At 40.8% G+C, this 19,173-nt stretch overlaps 1 protein-coding gene across 3 annotated transcripts in view; it reads left to right on the top strand.

Annotated features, from left to right (window-relative positions):
- The window catches only part of PDYN (prodynorphin), a 140,130-nt gene that overhangs the window by 104,989 nt on the left and 15,968 nt on the right, over window positions 1–19,173 (top strand). For 2 of the 3 annotated variants that reach the window (XM_056547446.1, XM_056547447.1), the window contains 2 exons: window positions 5,275–5,543; window positions 6,458–6,544. The gene's annotated coding sequence lies outside the window, so the exon portion shown is untranslated. The remainder of the gene's footprint in view (window positions 1–5,274; window positions 5,544–6,457; window positions 6,545–19,173) is intronic. The other variant, XM_056547448.1, reaches the window with a different exon arrangement.

Below are 19,173 nucleotides of genomic sequence, written 5' to 3'. Positions count from 1 at the left end.
ATCTATAGTGTATACTGTGTATAGTATAGGATGGGCATTGTTTATGTGTGACTATGTATAGTGTATACAATCTATCTATAGTGTATACTGTGTATAGTATAGGATGGGCATTGTTTATGTGTGACTATGTATAGTGTATACAATCTATAGTGTATACTGTGTATAGTATATGATGGGCATTGTTTATGTGTGACTGTGTATAGTGTATACAATCTATCTATAGTTTATACTGTGTATAGTATATGATGGGCATTGTTTATGTGTGACTATGTATAGTGTATACAATCTATCTATAGTGTATACTGTGTATAGGATGGGCATTGTTTATGTGTGACTGTGTATAGTGTATACAATCTATCTATAGTGTATGTTACGCCGAGCGCTCCGGGTCCCTGCTCCTCCCCGGAGCGCTCGCGGCGTCTCTCTCTCTCTGCAGCGCCCCGGTCAGACCCGCTGACCGAGAGCGCTGCACTGACATTGCCGGCGGGGATGCGATTCGCATAGCGGGACGCGCCCGCTCGCGAATCGCATCCCAAGTCACTCACCTGTCCCGGTCCCCGGCTGTCACGTCCTGGCGCGCGCGGCTCCGCTCCTTAGGGTGCACGCGCGCCAGCTCTCCCTGTCCTTATTACCTCACTTCCCCTGCACTCCCTTGCCGGATCTTGTTGCCTTGTGCCAGTGAAAGCGTTTAGTGTTGTCCAAAGCCTGTGTTCCAGATCTCCTGCTATCCTTATTGACTACGAACCTTGCCGCCTGCCCCGACCTTCTGCTCCGTCTGACCTTGCCTCTGCCTAGTCCTTCTGTCTCACGCCTTTTCAGCAGTCAGCGAGGTTGAGCCGTTGCCGGTGGATACGACCTGGTTGCTACCGCCGCAGCAAGACCATCCTGCTTTGCGGCAGGCTCTGGTGAAAACCAGTAGCAACCCTAGAACCGGTCCACCGACACGGTCCACGCCAATCCCTCGCTGACACAGAGGATCCACATCCAGCCTGCCGAATCGTAACAGTAGATTCGGCCATGGATCCCGCTGAGGTGCCGCTGCCAAGTCTCGCTGACCTACCCACGGTGGTCGCCCAGCAATCGCAGCAAATTGCCCAACAAGGACAGCAGCTGTCGCAGTTGACCGCCACGTTACAGCAACTTCTGCCACTGCTACAGCAGCAACCATCTCCTCCGCCAGCTCCTGCACCTCCTCCGCAGCGAGTGGCTGCTCCTAGCCTCCGCTTGTCCCTGCCGGACAAATTTGATGGGGACTCCCGACTCTGCCGTGGCTTCTTGTCTCAATGTTCCCTGCATATGGAGATGTTGTCGGACCAATTTCCTACAGAACGGTCTAAGGTGGCGTTCGTAGTGAGTCTTCTATCTGGAAAGGCTTTGTCTTGGGCCACACCGCTCTGGGACTGCAATGATCCTGCCACAGCCTCTGTCCAGTCCTTCTTCGCTGAAGTCCGTAGTGTCTTCGAGGAACCAGCCCGAGCTTCTTCTGCCGAGACTGCCCTGCTGAACCTGGTCCAGGGTAATTCTTCAGTAGGCGAGTACGCCATCCAATTTCGTACTCTCGCTTCCGAATTATCTTGGAATAACGAGGCTCTCTGCGCGACCTTTAAAAAAGGCCTATCCAGTAACATCAAGGATGTGCTGGCCGCACGAGAGATTCCTGCCAACCTGCAAGAACTTATCCATTTGGCCACCCGCATTGACATGCGTTTTTCTGAGAGACACCAGATGCTCCGCCAGGAAAAAGACCTTGATCTCTGGGCACCTCTCTCACAGTATCCTTTGCAATCTACCCCTGTGACTCCCGCCGAGGAGGCTATGCAAGTGGATCGGTCTCGCCTGACCCTTGAAGAGAGGACTCGCCGTAGGGATAACAATTTATGTCTGTACTGCGCCAGTACCGAACACTTCTTGGTGGATTGCCCTATTCGCCCTCCACGTCTGGGAAACGCACGCACGCACCCAGCTCACGTGGGTGTGGCGTCTCTTGGTACGAAGTCTGCTTCTCCACGTCTCACTGTGCCCGTGCGGATTTCTCCTTCTGCCAACTCTTCCTTCTCTGCCGCGGCCTTCTTGGACTCTGGTTCTTCTGGAAATTTTATTCTGGCCTCTTTGGTGAATAAGTTCTGCATCCCGGTGACCCGTCTTGTCAAGCCGCTCTACATTTCCTCGGTCAACGGAGTTAAATTGGACTGCACCGTGCGTTACCGCACAGAACCCCTGCTCATGAGTATTGGACGGCATCACGAAAAAATTTAACTTTTTGTTTTGCCCAATTGCACCTCTGAAGTCCTCCTTGGTCTGCCATGGCTCCAACACCACTCTCCTACCCTTGATTGGTCCACCGGGGAGATCAAGAGCTGGGGGGCTTCTTGCCATAAAAAATGCCTCACGGCCTATCTGGACTATGCTGTGTCTCCTCCTCATAGCCCCCGTCCTGGTAACACTTTTCCCCGTGCCCAGCTTCATCCTCTTCCCCCCCTCCCCACTCCCACGCCTTCTGGTTTGCCCACTGTTGATGGGGTTTCCAGGGACTTCTCCTCCATCTGGAAAGAGACTCAAAAATCCCTCATACAGGCCTCTTTCCCGGATGAAGAAACATCTCGACAAAAAGAGGGGGAGACCTAAGGGGGGGGTACTGTTACGCCGAGCGCTCCGGGTCCCTGCTCCTCCCCGGAGCACTCGCGGCGTCTCTCTCTCTGCAGCGCCCCGGTCAGACCCGCTGACCGGGAGCACTGCACTGACATTGCCGGCGGGGATGCGATTCGCATAGCGGGACGCGCCCGCTTGCGAATCGCATCCCAAGTCACTCACCTGTCCCGGTCCCCGGCTGTCACGTCCTGGCGCGCGCGGCTCCGCTCCTTAGGGCGCGCGCGCGCCAGCTCTCTAAGATTTAAAGGGCCAGTGCACCAGTGATTGGTGCCTGGCCCAATCAGCCTAATTAGCTTCCACCTGCTCCCTGTCCATATTACCTCACTTCCCCTGCACTCCCTTGCAGGATCTTGTTGCCTTGTGCCAGTGAAAGCATTTAGTGTTGTCCAAAGCCTGTGTTCCAGATCTCCTGCTATCCTTATTGACTACGAACCTTGCCACCTGCCCCGACCTTCTGCTACGTCTGACCTTGCCTCTGCCTAGTCCTTCTGTCCCACGCCTTCTCATCAGCAGTCAGCGAGGTTGAGCCATTGCCGGTGGATACGACCTGGTTGCTACCGCCGCAGCAAGACCATCCTGCTTTGCGGCGGGCTCTGGTGAAAACCAGTAGTAACCCTAGAACCGGTCCACCGACACGGTCCACGCCAATCCCTCGCTGACACAGAGGATCCACATCCAGCCTGCCGAATCGTAACAGTGTATACTGTGTATAGTATAGGATGGGCATTGTTTATGTGTGACTATGTATAGTGTATACAATCTATCTATAGTGTATACTGTGTATTGTATAGGATGGGCATTGTTTATGTGTGACTATGTATAGTGTATACAATCTATAGTGTATGCTGTGTATAGTTTATGATGGGCATTGATTATGTGTGACTATGTATAGTGTATACAATCTATCTATAGTGTATACTGTGTATAGTATAGGATGGGCATTGTTTAGATTGTATACACTATACACAGTCACACATAAACAATGCCCATCCTATACTATACACAGTATACACTATAGATAGATAGATTGTATACACTATACATAGTCACACATAAACAATGCCCATCCTATACTATACACAGTGTACACTATAGATTGTATACACTATACACAGTCACACATATAGTGTATACTGTGTATAGTATATGATGGGCATTGTTTGTGTGACTGTGTATAGTGTATACAATCTATCTATAGTGTACACTGTGTATAGTATATGATGGGCATTGTTTATGTGTGACTATGTATAGTGTGTACAATCTATCTATAGTGTATACTGTGTGTAGTATAGGATGGGCATTGTTTATGTGTGACTGTGTATAGTGTATACAATCTATCTATAGTGTATACTGTGTATAGCATAGGATGGGCATTGTTTATGTGTGACTATGTATAGTGTATACAATTTATAGTGTATACTGTGTATAGTATATGATGGGCATTGTTTATGTGTGACTGTGTATACAATCTATCTATAGTGTATACTGTGTATAGCATAGGATGGGCATTGTTTATGTGTGACTGTGTATAGTGTATACAATCTATCTATAGTGTATACTGTGTATAGTATAGGATGGGCATTGTTTATGTGTGACTGTGTATAGTGTATACAATCTATCTATAGTGTATACTGTGTATAGTATATGATGGGCATTGTTTATGTGTGACTGTGTATAGTGTATACAATCTATCTATGGTATATACTGTGTATAGTATATGATGGGCATTGTTTATGTGTGACTGTGTATAGTGTATACAATCTATCTATAGTGTATACTGTGTATAGCATAGGATGGGCATTGTTTATGTGTGACTGTGTATAGTGTATACAATTTATAGTGTATACTGTGTATAGTATATGATGGGCATTGTTTATGTGTGACTATGTATAGTGTATACAATCTATCTATAGTGTATACTGTGTATTGTGTATGATGGGCATTGTTTATGTGTGACTATGTATAGTGTATACAATCTATATATAGTGTATACTGTGTATAGTATATGATGGGCATTGTTTATGTGTGACTATGTATAGTGTATACAATCTATCTATAGTGTATACTGTGTATTGTGTATGATGGGCATTGTTTATGTGTGACTATGTATAGTGTATACAATCTATATATAGTGTATACTGTGTATAGTATATGATGGGCATTGTTTATGTGTGACTATGTATAGTGTATACAAACTATAGTGTATACTGTGTATAGTATATGATGGGCATTGTTTATGTGTGACTATGTATAGTGTATACAATCTATCTATAGTGTACACTGTGTATAGTATAGGATGGGCATTGTTTATGTGTGACTATGTATAGTGTATACAATTTATATTGTATACTGTGTATAGTATATAATGGGCATTGTTTATGTGTGACTATGTATAGTGTATACAATCTATAGTGTATACAGTGTATAGTATATGATGGGCATTGTTTATGTGTGACTATGTATAGTGTATACTGTGTATAGTTTATATTATTTGTACTGTATACTGTGCATAGTACATGATATATCAGCGTATAGAGACAGACAACTATATAGAGTGTCATCTCTTTGGCCCAGGGTTTTATCCTACAATACGGCTGATAATGTAAAATCATTTATCTCTCCCAGACAGAGGATGATGACAATAAGAAGCCGTGAATTCTCCAGTCCATGAATTGCAGGTTTACAATGAATCCTGATGGAAGGAGGAGTGGGGGACATGACGGGAGCCCCTCCCTGCGCACCTCCCCTACATAAGTAGTTGTGAGGAGTCTTGTGCACTCATAGGAAAGGCTGGAGAACCTGGCACTGACTTGTGGAGTTACCATCACCTTCCTGGACCCATAGAGGAAAAGAAGAACCATCAATCCTGATAGTTTGCATCATCATAAAAAGAGGTAACCAGAAGGATAATGTGCCTTTAAATACATGCAGAACCCCAAATACATCTCATAGTGATGCCCCAAACATACAACACATGCTTTCATACAGGACACCCCCAGAACGCTGTACCTTTTGAAAATCCAGCACTTCATTTTTTTAAAAGACCCCATAGTACCCTCTTATTTACAGGACACGCAGTATAGAAAATAGTAGGATACATAGTGTATTCTGTAATAATACCGTACCCTAAGGATATACCTGAACACATTATTTAGCACCCCAATAATGCACAATAGAATAGTCCATATTATAGTGTTAATTTCCCATTAAATGTGGTACATTAATATCCATGGTCCCATAGTACAAGGCATTTAATCTTGTACATAGAAAAGTAACGTTCTATCCAACATACCATATTCCTGTACACACTGAACCCTTAGGATTTACAAGAACTTGTAGCGCCCCATTATTATACAACACTTCACCCCATTTACATCACAGTAAGTGCCCCCCAAATTGTACAATCCTATAATATTCATTCAATATCCTGCTACTCATTGCCCGACAGGCACTCAAATCTACACTCTATAGCAGTGTTTCCCAACCGGGGTGCCTCCAGCTGTTGCAAAACTACAACTCCCAGCATGCCCGGACAGCCGAAGGCTGTCCGGGCATGCTGAGAGTTGTAGTTTTGCAACAGCTGGGGGCACCCCAGTTGGGAAACACTGCTCTACAGAGTAAAAAAGCAGGGAAAACATCATCACGGCATCTGTAGCTATTTCATAAGATCCCCAAATCATATCCTACTGTTATTAACCCCATAAATCCTAAAAAAAAGTATTACACTGTGATAAGTTTATAGAATACTGATATAACCCCCCCCCCCCCCCATACTAGACATCCCACTTAATATCTGCTAATGTTTAAGGGCTGGACCCCCAAAAAGAGATCCAGGACATACAACCTACAGCAAGTCAAACATCTTTGGGGAGCAGACAAGATTCCTGTATCAGAGGTAAGTTGTTTTTTGTTTTTTTCTGGATGAGATTGTGTTAAGTTATAGCTGACATATAATGTAGGGTAGTACATTCATGTTACCTGTCGCATACTTAAAGGGGGTCAGGACATCACTATAGTAGCCTTGCTGTACTACCATTTGTTGTTTAGTATAATACAGTCAATTACTTGCTGACTGTAGGGCAGGTAAGTACCATCTGTTCCCCCTGTTATCAGCCATGGGGTGCTGGGAGGAGGCTGACTGTAGGACGTGTGTATACAATCTATTGCTCTCTGTTATCTGTTAGTTTAGGCCACTTTATGACATTACATTATATGTGACTGATATCATCCTCTCCTCTTATAATGCTCCAGGATTTATATATAACCTCCAGAGACATTACATTATATGTGTGACTGATATCATCCTCTCCTCTTATAATGCTCCAGTACTGATATAATCTCCAGAGACATTACATTATATGTGTGACTGATATCAGCCGCTCTTTTATAATGCTCCAGTACTGATATAATCTCCAGACATTACATTATATGTGACTGATATCATCCTCTCCTCTTATAATGCTCCAGTACTGATATAATCTCCAGACATTACATTATATGTGACTGATATCATCCTCTCCTCTTATAATGCTCCAGTACTGATATAATCTCCACACATTACATTATATGTGACTGATATCATCCTCTCCTCTTATAATGCTCCAGTACTGATATAATCTCCAGACATTACATTATATGTGACTGATATCATCCTCTCCTCTTATAATGCTCCAGTACTGATATAATCTCCAGACATTACATTATATGTGACTGATATCATCCTCTCCTCTTATAATGCTCCAGTACTGATATAATCTCCAGACATTACATTATATGTGACTGATATCATCCTCTCCTCTTATAATGCTCCAGTACTGATATAACCTCCAGACATTACATTATATGTGACTGATATCATCCTCTCCTCTTATAATGCTCCAGTACTGATATAATCTCCAGACATTACATTATATGTGACTGATATCATCCTCTCCTCTTATAATGCTCCAGTACTGATATAATCTCCAGACATTACATTATATGTGACTGATATCATCCTCTCCTCTTATAATGCTCCAGTACTGATATAATCTCCAGACATTACATTATATGTGACTGATGTCATCCTCTCCTCTTATAATGCTCCAGTACTGATATAATCTCCAGACATTACATTATATGTGACTGATATCATCCTCTCCTCTTATAATGCTCCAGTACTGATATAATCTCCAGACATTACATTATATGTGACTGATATCATCCTCTCCTCTTATAATGCTCCAGTACTGATATAATCTCCAGACATTACATTATATGTGACTGATATCCTCCTCTCCTCTTATAATGCTCCAGTACTGATATAATCTCCAGACATTACATTATATGTGACTGATATCATCCTCTCCTCTTATAATGCTCCAGTACTGATATAATCTCCAGACATTACATTATATGTGACTGATATCATCCTCTCCTCTTATAATGCTCCAGTACTGATATAATCTCCAGAGACATTACATTATATGTGACTGATATCATCCTCTCCTCTTATAATGCTCCAGTACTGATATAACCTCCAGACATTACATTATATGTGACTGATATCATCCTCTCCTCTTATAATGCTCCAGTACTGATATAACCTCCAGACATTACATTATATGTGACTGATATCATCCTCTCCACTTATAATGCTCCAGTACTGATATAATCTCCAGACATTACATTATATGTGACTGATATCATCCTCTCCTCTTATAATGCTCCAGTACTGATATAATCTCCAGACATTACATTATATGTGACTGATATCATCCTCTCCTCTTATAATGCTCCAGTACTGATATAATCTCCAGAGACATTACATTATATGTGACTGATATCATCCTCTCCTCTTATAATGCTCCAGTACTGATATAATCTCCAGACATTACATTATATGTGACTGATATCATCCTCTCCTCTTATAATGCTCCAGTACTGATATAATCTCCAGACATTACATTATATGTGACTGATATCATCCTCTCCTCTTATAATGCTCCAGTACAGATATAATCTCCAGACATTACATTATATGTGACTGATATCATCCTCTCCTCTTATAATGCTCCAGTACTGATATAATCTCCAGACATTACATTATATGTGACTGATCTCATCCTCTCCTCTTATAATGCTCCAGTACTGATATAATCTCCAGACATTACATTATATGTGACTGATATCATCCTCTCCTCTTATAATGCTCCAGTACTGATATATTCTCCAGACATTACATTATATGTGACTGATATCATCCTCTCCTCTTATAATGCTTCAGTACTGATATCATCTCCAGACATTACATTATATGTGACTGATATCATCCTCTCCTCTTATAATGCTCCAGTACTGATATAATCTCCAGAGACATTACATTATATGTGACTGATATCATCCTCTCCTCTTATAATGCTCCAGTACTGATATAATCTCCAGACATTACATTATATGTGACTGATATCATCCTCTCCTCTTATAATGCTCCAGTACTGATATAACCTCCAGACATTATATTATATGTGACTGATATCATCCTCTCCTCTTATAATGCTCCAGTACTGATATAATCTCCAGACATTACATTATATGTGACTGATATCATCCTCTCCTCTTATAATACTCTAGCACTGATATAACCTCCAGACATTATATTATATGTGACTGATATCATCCTCTCCTCTTATAATGCTCCAGTACTGATATAATCTCCAGACATTACATTATATGTGACTGATATCATCCTCTCCTCTTATAATACTCTAGCACTGATATAATCTCCAGACATTACATTATATGTGACTGATATCATCCTCTCCTCTTATAATGCTCCAGTACTGATATAAGCAGAGACATTACATTATATGTGACTGATATCATCCTCTCCTCTTATAATGCTCCAGTACTGATATAACCAGAGACATTACATTATATGTGACTGATATCATCCTCTCCTCTTATAATGCTCCAGTACTGATATAATCTCCAGACATTACATTATATGTGACTGATATCATCCTCTCCTCTTATAATGCTCCAGTACTGATATAATCTCCAGACATTACATTATATGTGACTGATATCATCCTCTCCTCTTATAATGCTCCAGTACTGATATAATCTCCAGACATTACATTATATGTGACTGATATCATCCTCTCCTCTTATAATGCTCCAGTACTGATATAACCTCCAGACATTATATTATATGTGACTGATATCATCCTCTCCTCTTATAATGCTCCAGTACTGATATAATCTCCAGACATTACATTATATGTGACTGATATCATCCTCTCCTCTTATAATGCTCCAGTACTGATATAAGCAGAGACATTACATTATATGTGACTGATATCATCCTCTCCTCTTATAATGCTTCAGTACTGATATAATCTCCAGACATTACATTATATGTGACTGATATCATCCTCTCCTCTTATAATGCTCCAGTACTGATATAATCTCCAGACATTACATTATATGTGACTGATATCATCCTCTCCTCTTATAATGCTCCAGTACTGATATAATCTCCAGAGACATTACATTATATGTGACTGATATCATCCTCTCCTCTTATAATGCTCCAGTACTGATATAACCTCCAGACATTACATTATATGTGACTGATATCATCCTCTCCTCTTATAATGCTCCAGTACTGATATAATCTCCAGACATTACATTATATGTGACTGATATCATCCTCTCCTCTTATAATGCTCCAGTACTGATATAATCTCCAGACATTACATTATATGTGACTGATATCATCCTCTCCTCTTATAATGCTCCAGTACTGATATAATCTCCAGGCATTACATTATATGTGACTGATATCATCCTCTCCTTTTATAATGCTCCAATACTGATATAATCTCCAGACATTACATTATATGTGACTGATATCATCCTCTCCTCTTATAATGCTCCAGTACTGATATAATCTCCAGACATTACATTATATGTGACTGATATCATCCTCTCCTCTTATAATGCTCCAGTACTGATATAATCTCCAGAGACATTACATTATATGTGACTGATATCATCCTCTCCTCTTATAATGCTCCAGTACTGATATAATCTCCACACATTACATTATATGTGACTGATATCATCCTCTCCTCTTATAATGCTCCAGTACTGATATAATCTCCAGACATTACATTATATGTGACTGATATCATCCTCTCCTCTTATAATACTCTAGCACTGATATAATCTCCAGACATTACATTATATGTGACTGATATCATCCTCTCCTCTTATAATGCTCCAGTACTGATATAAGCAGAGACATTACATTATATGTGACTGATATCATCCTCTCCTCTTATAATGCTCCAGTACTGATATAACCAGAGACATTACATTATATGTGACTGATATCATCCTCTCCTCTTATAATGCTCCAGTACTGATATAATCTCCAGACATTACATTATATGTGACTGATATCATCCTCTCCTCTTATAATGCTCCAGTACTGATATAATCTCCAGACATTACATTATATGTGACTGATATCATCCTCTCCTCTTATAATGCTCCAGTACTGATATAATCTCCAGACATTACATTATATGTGACTGATATCATCCTCTCCTCTTATAATGCTCCAGTACTGATATAACCTCCAGACATTATATTATATGTGACTGATATCATCCTCTCCTCTTATAATGCTCCAGTACTGATATAATCTCCAGACATTACATTATATGTGACTGATATCATCCTCTCCTCTTATAATGCTCCAGTACTGATATAAGCAGAGACATTACATTATATGTGACTGATATCATCCTCTCCTCTTATAATGCTCCAGTACTGATATATTATCCAGACATTACATTATATGTGACTGATATCATCCTCTCCTCTTATAATGCTCCAGTACTGATATAATCTCCAGACATTACATTATATGTGACTGATATCATCCTCTCCTCTTATAATGCTCCAGTACTGATATAACCTCCAGACATTATATTATATGTGACTGATATCATCCTCTCCTCTTATAATGCTCCAGTACTGATATAATCTCCAGACATTACATTATATGTGACTGATATCATCCTCTCCTCTTATAATGCTCCAGTACTGATATAAGCAGAGACATTACATTATATGTGACTGATATCATCCTCTCCTCTTATAATGCTCCAGTACTGATATATTATCCAGACATTACATTATATGTGACTGATATCATCCTCTCCTCTTATAATGCTTCAGTACTGATATCATCTCCAGACATTACATTATATGTGACTGATATCATCCTCTCCTCTTATAATGCTCCAGTACTGATATAACCTCCAGACATTACATCATATATGTGACTGATATCATCCTCTCCTCTTATAATGCTCCAGTACTGATATATTCTCCAGACATTACATTATATGTGACTGATATCATCCTCTCCTCTTATAATGGTCCAGTACTGATATAATCTCCAGACATTACATTATATGTGACTGATATCATCCTCTCCTCTTATAATGCTCCAGTACTGATATAACCTCCAGACATTATATTATATGTGACTGATATCATCCTCTCCTCTTATAATGCTCCAGTACTGATATAACCTCCAGACATTACATTATATGTGACTGATATCATCCTCTCCTCTTATAATGCTCCAGTACTGATATAATCTCCAGACATTACATTATATGTGACTGATATCATCCTCTCCTCTTATAATGCTCCAGTACTGATATATTATCCAGACATTACATTATATGTGACTGATATCATCCTCTCCTCTTATAATGCTTCAGTACTGATATCATCTCCAGACATTACATTATATGTGACTGATATCATCCTCTCCTCTTATAATGCTCCAGTACTGATATAACCTCCAGACATTACATCATATATGTGACTGATATCATCCTCTCCTCTTATAATGCTCCAGTACTGATATATTCTCCAGACATTACATTATATGTGACTGATATCATCCTCTCCTCTTATAATGGTCCAGTACTGATATAATCTCCAGACATTACATTATATGTGACTGATATCATCCTCTCCTCTTATAATGCTCCAGTACTGATATAAGCAGAGACATTACATTATATGTGACTGATATCATCCTCTCCTCTTATAATGCTCCAGTACTGATATATTATCCAGACATTACATTATATGTGACTGATATCATCCTCTCCTCTTATAATGCTTCAGTACTGATATCATCTCCAGACATTACATTATATGTGACTGATATCATCCTCTCCTCTTATAATGCTCCAGTACTGATATAACCTCCAGACATTACATCATATATGTGACTGATATCATCCTCTCCTCTTATAATGCTCCAGTACTGATATATTCTCCAGACATTACATTATATGTGACTGATATCATCCTCTCCTCTTATAATGGTCCAGTACTGATATAATCTCCAGACATTACATTATATGTGACTGATATCATCCTCTCCTCTTATAATGCTCCAGTACTGATATAACCTCCAGACATTATATTATATGTGACTGATATCATCCTCTCCTCTTATAATGCTCCAGTACTGATATAACCTCCAGACATTACATTATATGTGACTGATATCATCCTCTCCTCTTATAATGCTCCAGTACTGATATAATCTCCAGACATTACATTATATGTGACTGATATCATCCTCTCCTCTTATAATGCTCCAGTACTGATATAATCTCCAGACATTACATTATATGTGACTGATGTCATCCTCTCCTCTTATAATGCTCCAGTACTGATATAATCTCCAGACATTACATTATATGTGACTGATATCATCCTCTCCTCTTATAATGCTCCAGTACTGATATAACCTCCAGACATTACATTATATGTGACTGATATCATCCTCTCCTCTTATAATGCTCCAGTACTGATATAATCTCCAGAGACATTACATTATATGTGACTGATATCATCCTCTCCTCTTATAATGCTCCAGTACTGATATAATCTCCAGACATTACATTATATGTGACTGATATCATCCTCTCCTCTTATAATGCTCCAGTACTGATATAATCTCCAGACATTACATTATATGTGACTGATATCATCCTCTCCTCTTATAATGCTTCAGTACTGATATCATCTCCAGACATTACATTATATGTGACTGATATCATCCTCTCCTCTTATAATGCTCCAGTACTGATATATTCTCCAGACATTACATTATATGTGACTGATATCATCCTCTCCTCTTATAATGCTTCAGTACTGATATAATCTCCAGACATTACATTATATGTGACTGATATCATCCTCTCCTCTTATAATGCTCCAGTACTGATATAATCTCCAGACATTACATTATATGTGACTGATATCATCCTCTCCTCTTATAATGCTCCAGTACTGATATAATCTCCAGACATTACATTATATGTGACTGATATCATCCTCTCCTCTTATAATGCTCCAGTACTGATATAATCTCCAGAGACATTACATTATATGTGACTGATATCATCCTCTCCTCTTATAATGCTCCAGTACTGATATAACCTCCAGACATTACATTATATGTGACTGATATCATCCTCTCCTCTTATAATGCTCCAGTACTGATATAATCTCCAGACATTACATTATATGTGACTGATATCATCCTCTCCTCTTATAATGCTCCAGTACTGATATAATCTCCAGACATTACATTATATGTGACTGATATCATCCTCTCCTCTTATAATGCTCCAGTACTGATATAAGCAGAGACATTACATTATATGTGACTGATATCATCCTCTCCTCTTATAATGCTCCAGTACTGATATAACCAGAGACATTACATTATATGTGACTGATATCATCCTCTCCTCTTATAATGCTCCAATACTGATATAATCTCCAGACATTACATTATATGTGACTGATATCATCCTCTCCTCTTATAATGCTCCAGTACTGATATAATCTCCAGACATTACATTATATGTGACTGATATCATCCTCTCCTCTTATAATGCTCCAGTACTGATATAATCTCCAGAGACATTACATTATATGTGACTGATATCATCCTCTCCTCTTATAATGCTCCAGTACTGATATAATCTCCAGACATTACATTATATGTGACTGATATCATCCTCTCCTCTTATAATACTCTAGCACTGATATAATCTCCAGACATTACATTATATGTGACTGATATCATCCTCTCCTCTTATAATGCTCCAGTACTGATATAAGCAGAGACATTACATTATATGTGACTGATATCATCCTCTCCTCTTATAATGCTCCAGTACTGATATCATCTCCAGACATTACATTATATGTGACTGATATCATCCTCTCCTCTTATAATGCTCCAGTACTGATATAATCTCCAGACATTACATTATATGTGACTGATATCATCCTCTCCTCTTATAATGCTCCAGTACTGATATAATCTCCAGAGACATTACATTATATGTGACTGATATCATCCTCTCCTCTTATAATGCTCCAGTACTGATATAATCTCCAGACATTACATTATATGTGACTGATATCATCCTCTCCTCTTATAATACTCTAGCACTGATATAATCTCCAGACATTACATTATATGTGACTGATATCATCCTCTCCTCTTATAATGCTCCAGTACTGATATAAGCAGAGACATTACATTATATGTGACTGATATCATCCTCTCCTCTTATAATGCTCCAGTACTGATATAACCAGAGACATTACATGATATGTGACTGATATCATCCTCTCCTCTTATAATACTCCAGTACTGATATAATCTCCAGAGACATTACATTATATGTGACTGATATCATCCTCTCCTCTTATAATGCTCCAGTACTGATATAACCTCCAGACATTACATTATATGTGACTGATATCATCCTCTCCTCTTATAATGCTCCAGTACTGATATAATCTCCAGACATTACATTATATGTGACTGATATCATCCTCTCCTCTTATAATGCTCCAGTACTGATATAACCTCCAGACATTACATTATATGTGACTGATATCATCCTCTCCTCTTATAATGCTCCAGTACTGATATCATCTCCAGACATTACATTATATGTGACTGATATCATCCTCTCCTCTTATAATGCTCCAGTACTGATATAACCAGAGACATTACATTATATGTGACTGATATCATCCTCTCCTCTTATAATGCTCCAGTACTGATATAACCAGAGACATTACATTATATGTGACTGATATCATCCTCTCCTCTTATAATACTCTAGCACTATACCCTCTTATTATATCCTATACAACTATCCTCAGATGCCATATATATATATATATATAATATGCGCCATTGTAACAGTGTGTAATAGTGGAGTACTGTAGTATTATCCTCACGTCCCGTGTAGTGATAGTACCAAGTCCTGGCACCTCCATCACACTCCTCACCATTGCACCCTCCGATGTTTTGTGGTGGGGTTGATAATCCGCCGCTCAGCCCCCTCCCCGGTGATGACGTGAGTGACACAGCGTCTGAGAGGACAGGGAGATTCGAGTTATTAACTTCATTTAAAGCAATTTTTCACCCCATTACAATTCCCAGGAGAGACACAGTTAATGACTCGAATCTTCATTCAGTCACATAGAAGATGAATAATGAGGAAGAGGAATAATAATAATAATAATAATGATAAAAACATGCTTTTGCAGTAAATGGTGGCCAAAGAGCTGCATCCTGCACCTAGATGCTAAAATGTATCGCATGATAGGGTGTATATGGGGTTAATACCCTTTCCAGCTCCATAGATACTAGTGCTGATTTGAAGGGCCAGTTTGGTGCCTAGACCAGTGTTTCCCAACCAGGGTGCCTCCAGCTGTTGTAAAACTACAACTCCCAGCATGCCCGGACCGCCAACGACTGTCCGGGCATGCTGGGAGTTGTAGTTTTACAACAGCTGGAGGCACCCTGGTTGGGAAACACTGGCGTAGACAGTATTTTTTTTTACAATAGAAAAAGCTGTATTTAAGATATGTCAAGGTATGATGGGAGTTTTGCAAAAGCTAGAGCAGTGCTTCCCAATCAGGTTGCCTCCAGCTGTTGCAAAACTACAACTCCCAGCATGCCCAGACAAGCAAGGGCTGTACAGGCATGCTGGGAGTTGTAGTTTTGCAACAGCTGGAGGCACCATGGTTGGGAAACACTGGCGTAGACAGTATTTTTTTTACAATAGAAAAAGCTGTATTTAAGGTATGTCAAGGTATGATGGGAGTTTTGCAACAGCTAGAGCAGTGCTTCCCAATCAGGTTGCCTCCAGCTGTTGCAAAACTACAACTCCCAGCATGCCCAGACAAGCAAGGGCTGTACAGGCATGCTGGGAGTTGTAGTTTTGCAACAGCTGGAGGCACCATGGTTGGGAAACACTGGCGTAGACAGTATTTTTTTTACAATAGAAAAAGCTGTATTTAAGGTATGTCAAGGTATGATGGGAGTTTTGCAACAGCTAGAGCAGTGCTTCCCAATCAGGTTGCCTCCAGCTGTTGCAAAACTACAACTCCCAGCATGCCCAGACAAGCAAGGGCTGTACAGGCATGCTGGGAGTTGTAGTTTCGCAACAGCTAGAGGCACCCTGGTTGGGAAACACTGAGATAGAGAGTTGGAAAATGGAGGATATCAGGGAATGATAGGAGTTGTAGTTTTGCAACGGCTGTAGAGCCACAGTTTGGGGAATACTGCTGAGTGCATGAAGAAATGTGGGATCTAATGGAGACATCTATAGGATTTATGAATTGTAGGATATTGGGGTGATATGCAGCTTAGGTTTGTAGGGTTTCCTCTGTGATCACTCACATCTATGGGTAGCAGTATATCTGGGGGTTCTCAGCACTGGCTAATATGGCTGTAGCCAAACTCATATGGCTGATAACAGAGAGCCCCACGTGGCTGATAACAGAGAGCGATAGTTTGTAATCACATGTACAGCAAATAAAAATAGGATAGATTGCATGTGTATCTAAATTCACACATGGCTGCTTTTCCTGTAAGTAAACATGAGTTCCATTTATCTTAGTAGGGTTGCTTTTGGTACATGGATGATGCAGATGAATGGGACAGTTACAAAGCCTGGATCCAGCAGGAAGGAGAAGTACACTGCTCAAAAAAATAAAGGGAACCCTTAAACAACACAATGGAACTCCAAGTCAATCACACTTCTGTGAAATCACACTGTCCACTTATAGGCAATTAGCAAGACACCCCTAATACAGGAGTGGTTCTGCAGGTGGTGATCACAGACCACTTCTCAGTTCCTATACTTCCTGGCTGATGTTTTGGTCACTTTTGAATGCTGGCGGTGCTTTCACACTAGTGGTAGCATGAGACGGAGTCTACAACCCACACAAGTGGCTCAGGTAGTGCAGCTCATCCAGGATGGAACATCAATGCGAGCTGTGGCAAGGTTTGCTGTGTCTGTCAGCATAGTGTCCAGAGCATGGAGGCGCTACCAGGAGACAGGCCAGTACATCAGGAGACGTGAAGGAGGCCGTAGGAGGGCAACAACCCAGCAGCAGGACCGGTACTGCCGCCTTTGTGCAAGGAGGAGCAGGAGAAGCACTGCTAGAGCCCTGCAAAATGACCTCCAGCAGGCCACAAATGTGGATGTGTCCACTCAAATGGTAAGAAACAGACTCCATGAGGGGGATATGAGGGCCCGACGTCCACAGGTGGGGGTTGTGCTTACAGCCCAACACCGTGCAGGACGTATGGCATTTGCCAGAGAACACCAAGATTGGCAAATTCGCCACTGGTGTCCTGTGCTCTTCACAGATGAAAGCAGGTTCACACAGACGTGACAGAGTCTGGAGACACCGTGGAGAACGTTCTGCTGCCTGCAACATCCTACAGCATGACCGGTTTGGCGGTGGGTCAGTAATGGTGTGGGGTGGCATTTTTTTGGGGAGCCGCACAGCCCTCCATGTGCTTGCCAGAGGTAGCCTGACTGCCATTAGGTACAGAGATGAGATCCTCAGACCCCTTGTGAGACCATATACTGGTGCGGTTGGCCCTGGGTTCCTCCTAATGCTAGACAATGCTAGACCTCATGTGGCTGGAGTGTGTCAGCAGTTCCTGCAAGAGGAAGGCATTGATGCTATGTACTGGCCCGCCTGTTCCCCAGACCTGAATCTGATTGAGCACATCTGGGACATCATGTCTCGCTCCATCCACCAACGCCACAGACTGTCCAGGAGTTGGCGGATGCTTTAGTCCAGGTCTGAGAGGACATCCCTCAGGAGACCATCCTTCACCTCATCAGGAGCATGCCCAGGCATTGTAGGGAGGTCATATGGGCACGTGGAGGCCACACACACTACTGAGCCTCATTTTGACTTGTTTTAAGGACATTACATCAAAGTTGGATCAGCCTGTAGTGTGGTTTTCCACTTTGATTTTGAGTGTGACTCCATATCCAGACCTCCATGGGTTGATAAATTTGATTTCCATTGATAATTTTTGTGTGATTTTGTTGTCAGCACATTCAACTATGTAAAGACGAAAGTATTTCATAC

Source organism: Hyla sarda, chromosome 12, assembly GCF_029499605.1.
Source record: "Hyla sarda isolate aHylSar1 chromosome 12, aHylSar1.hap1, whole genome shotgun sequence".
Lineage (NCBI taxonomy): Eukaryota > Metazoa > Chordata > Amphibia > Anura > Hylidae > Hyla > Hyla sarda.
The sequence above is the reverse complement of the archived record's forward strand: the minus strand, read 5'-3'. Positions and strand labels throughout refer to the sequence as shown.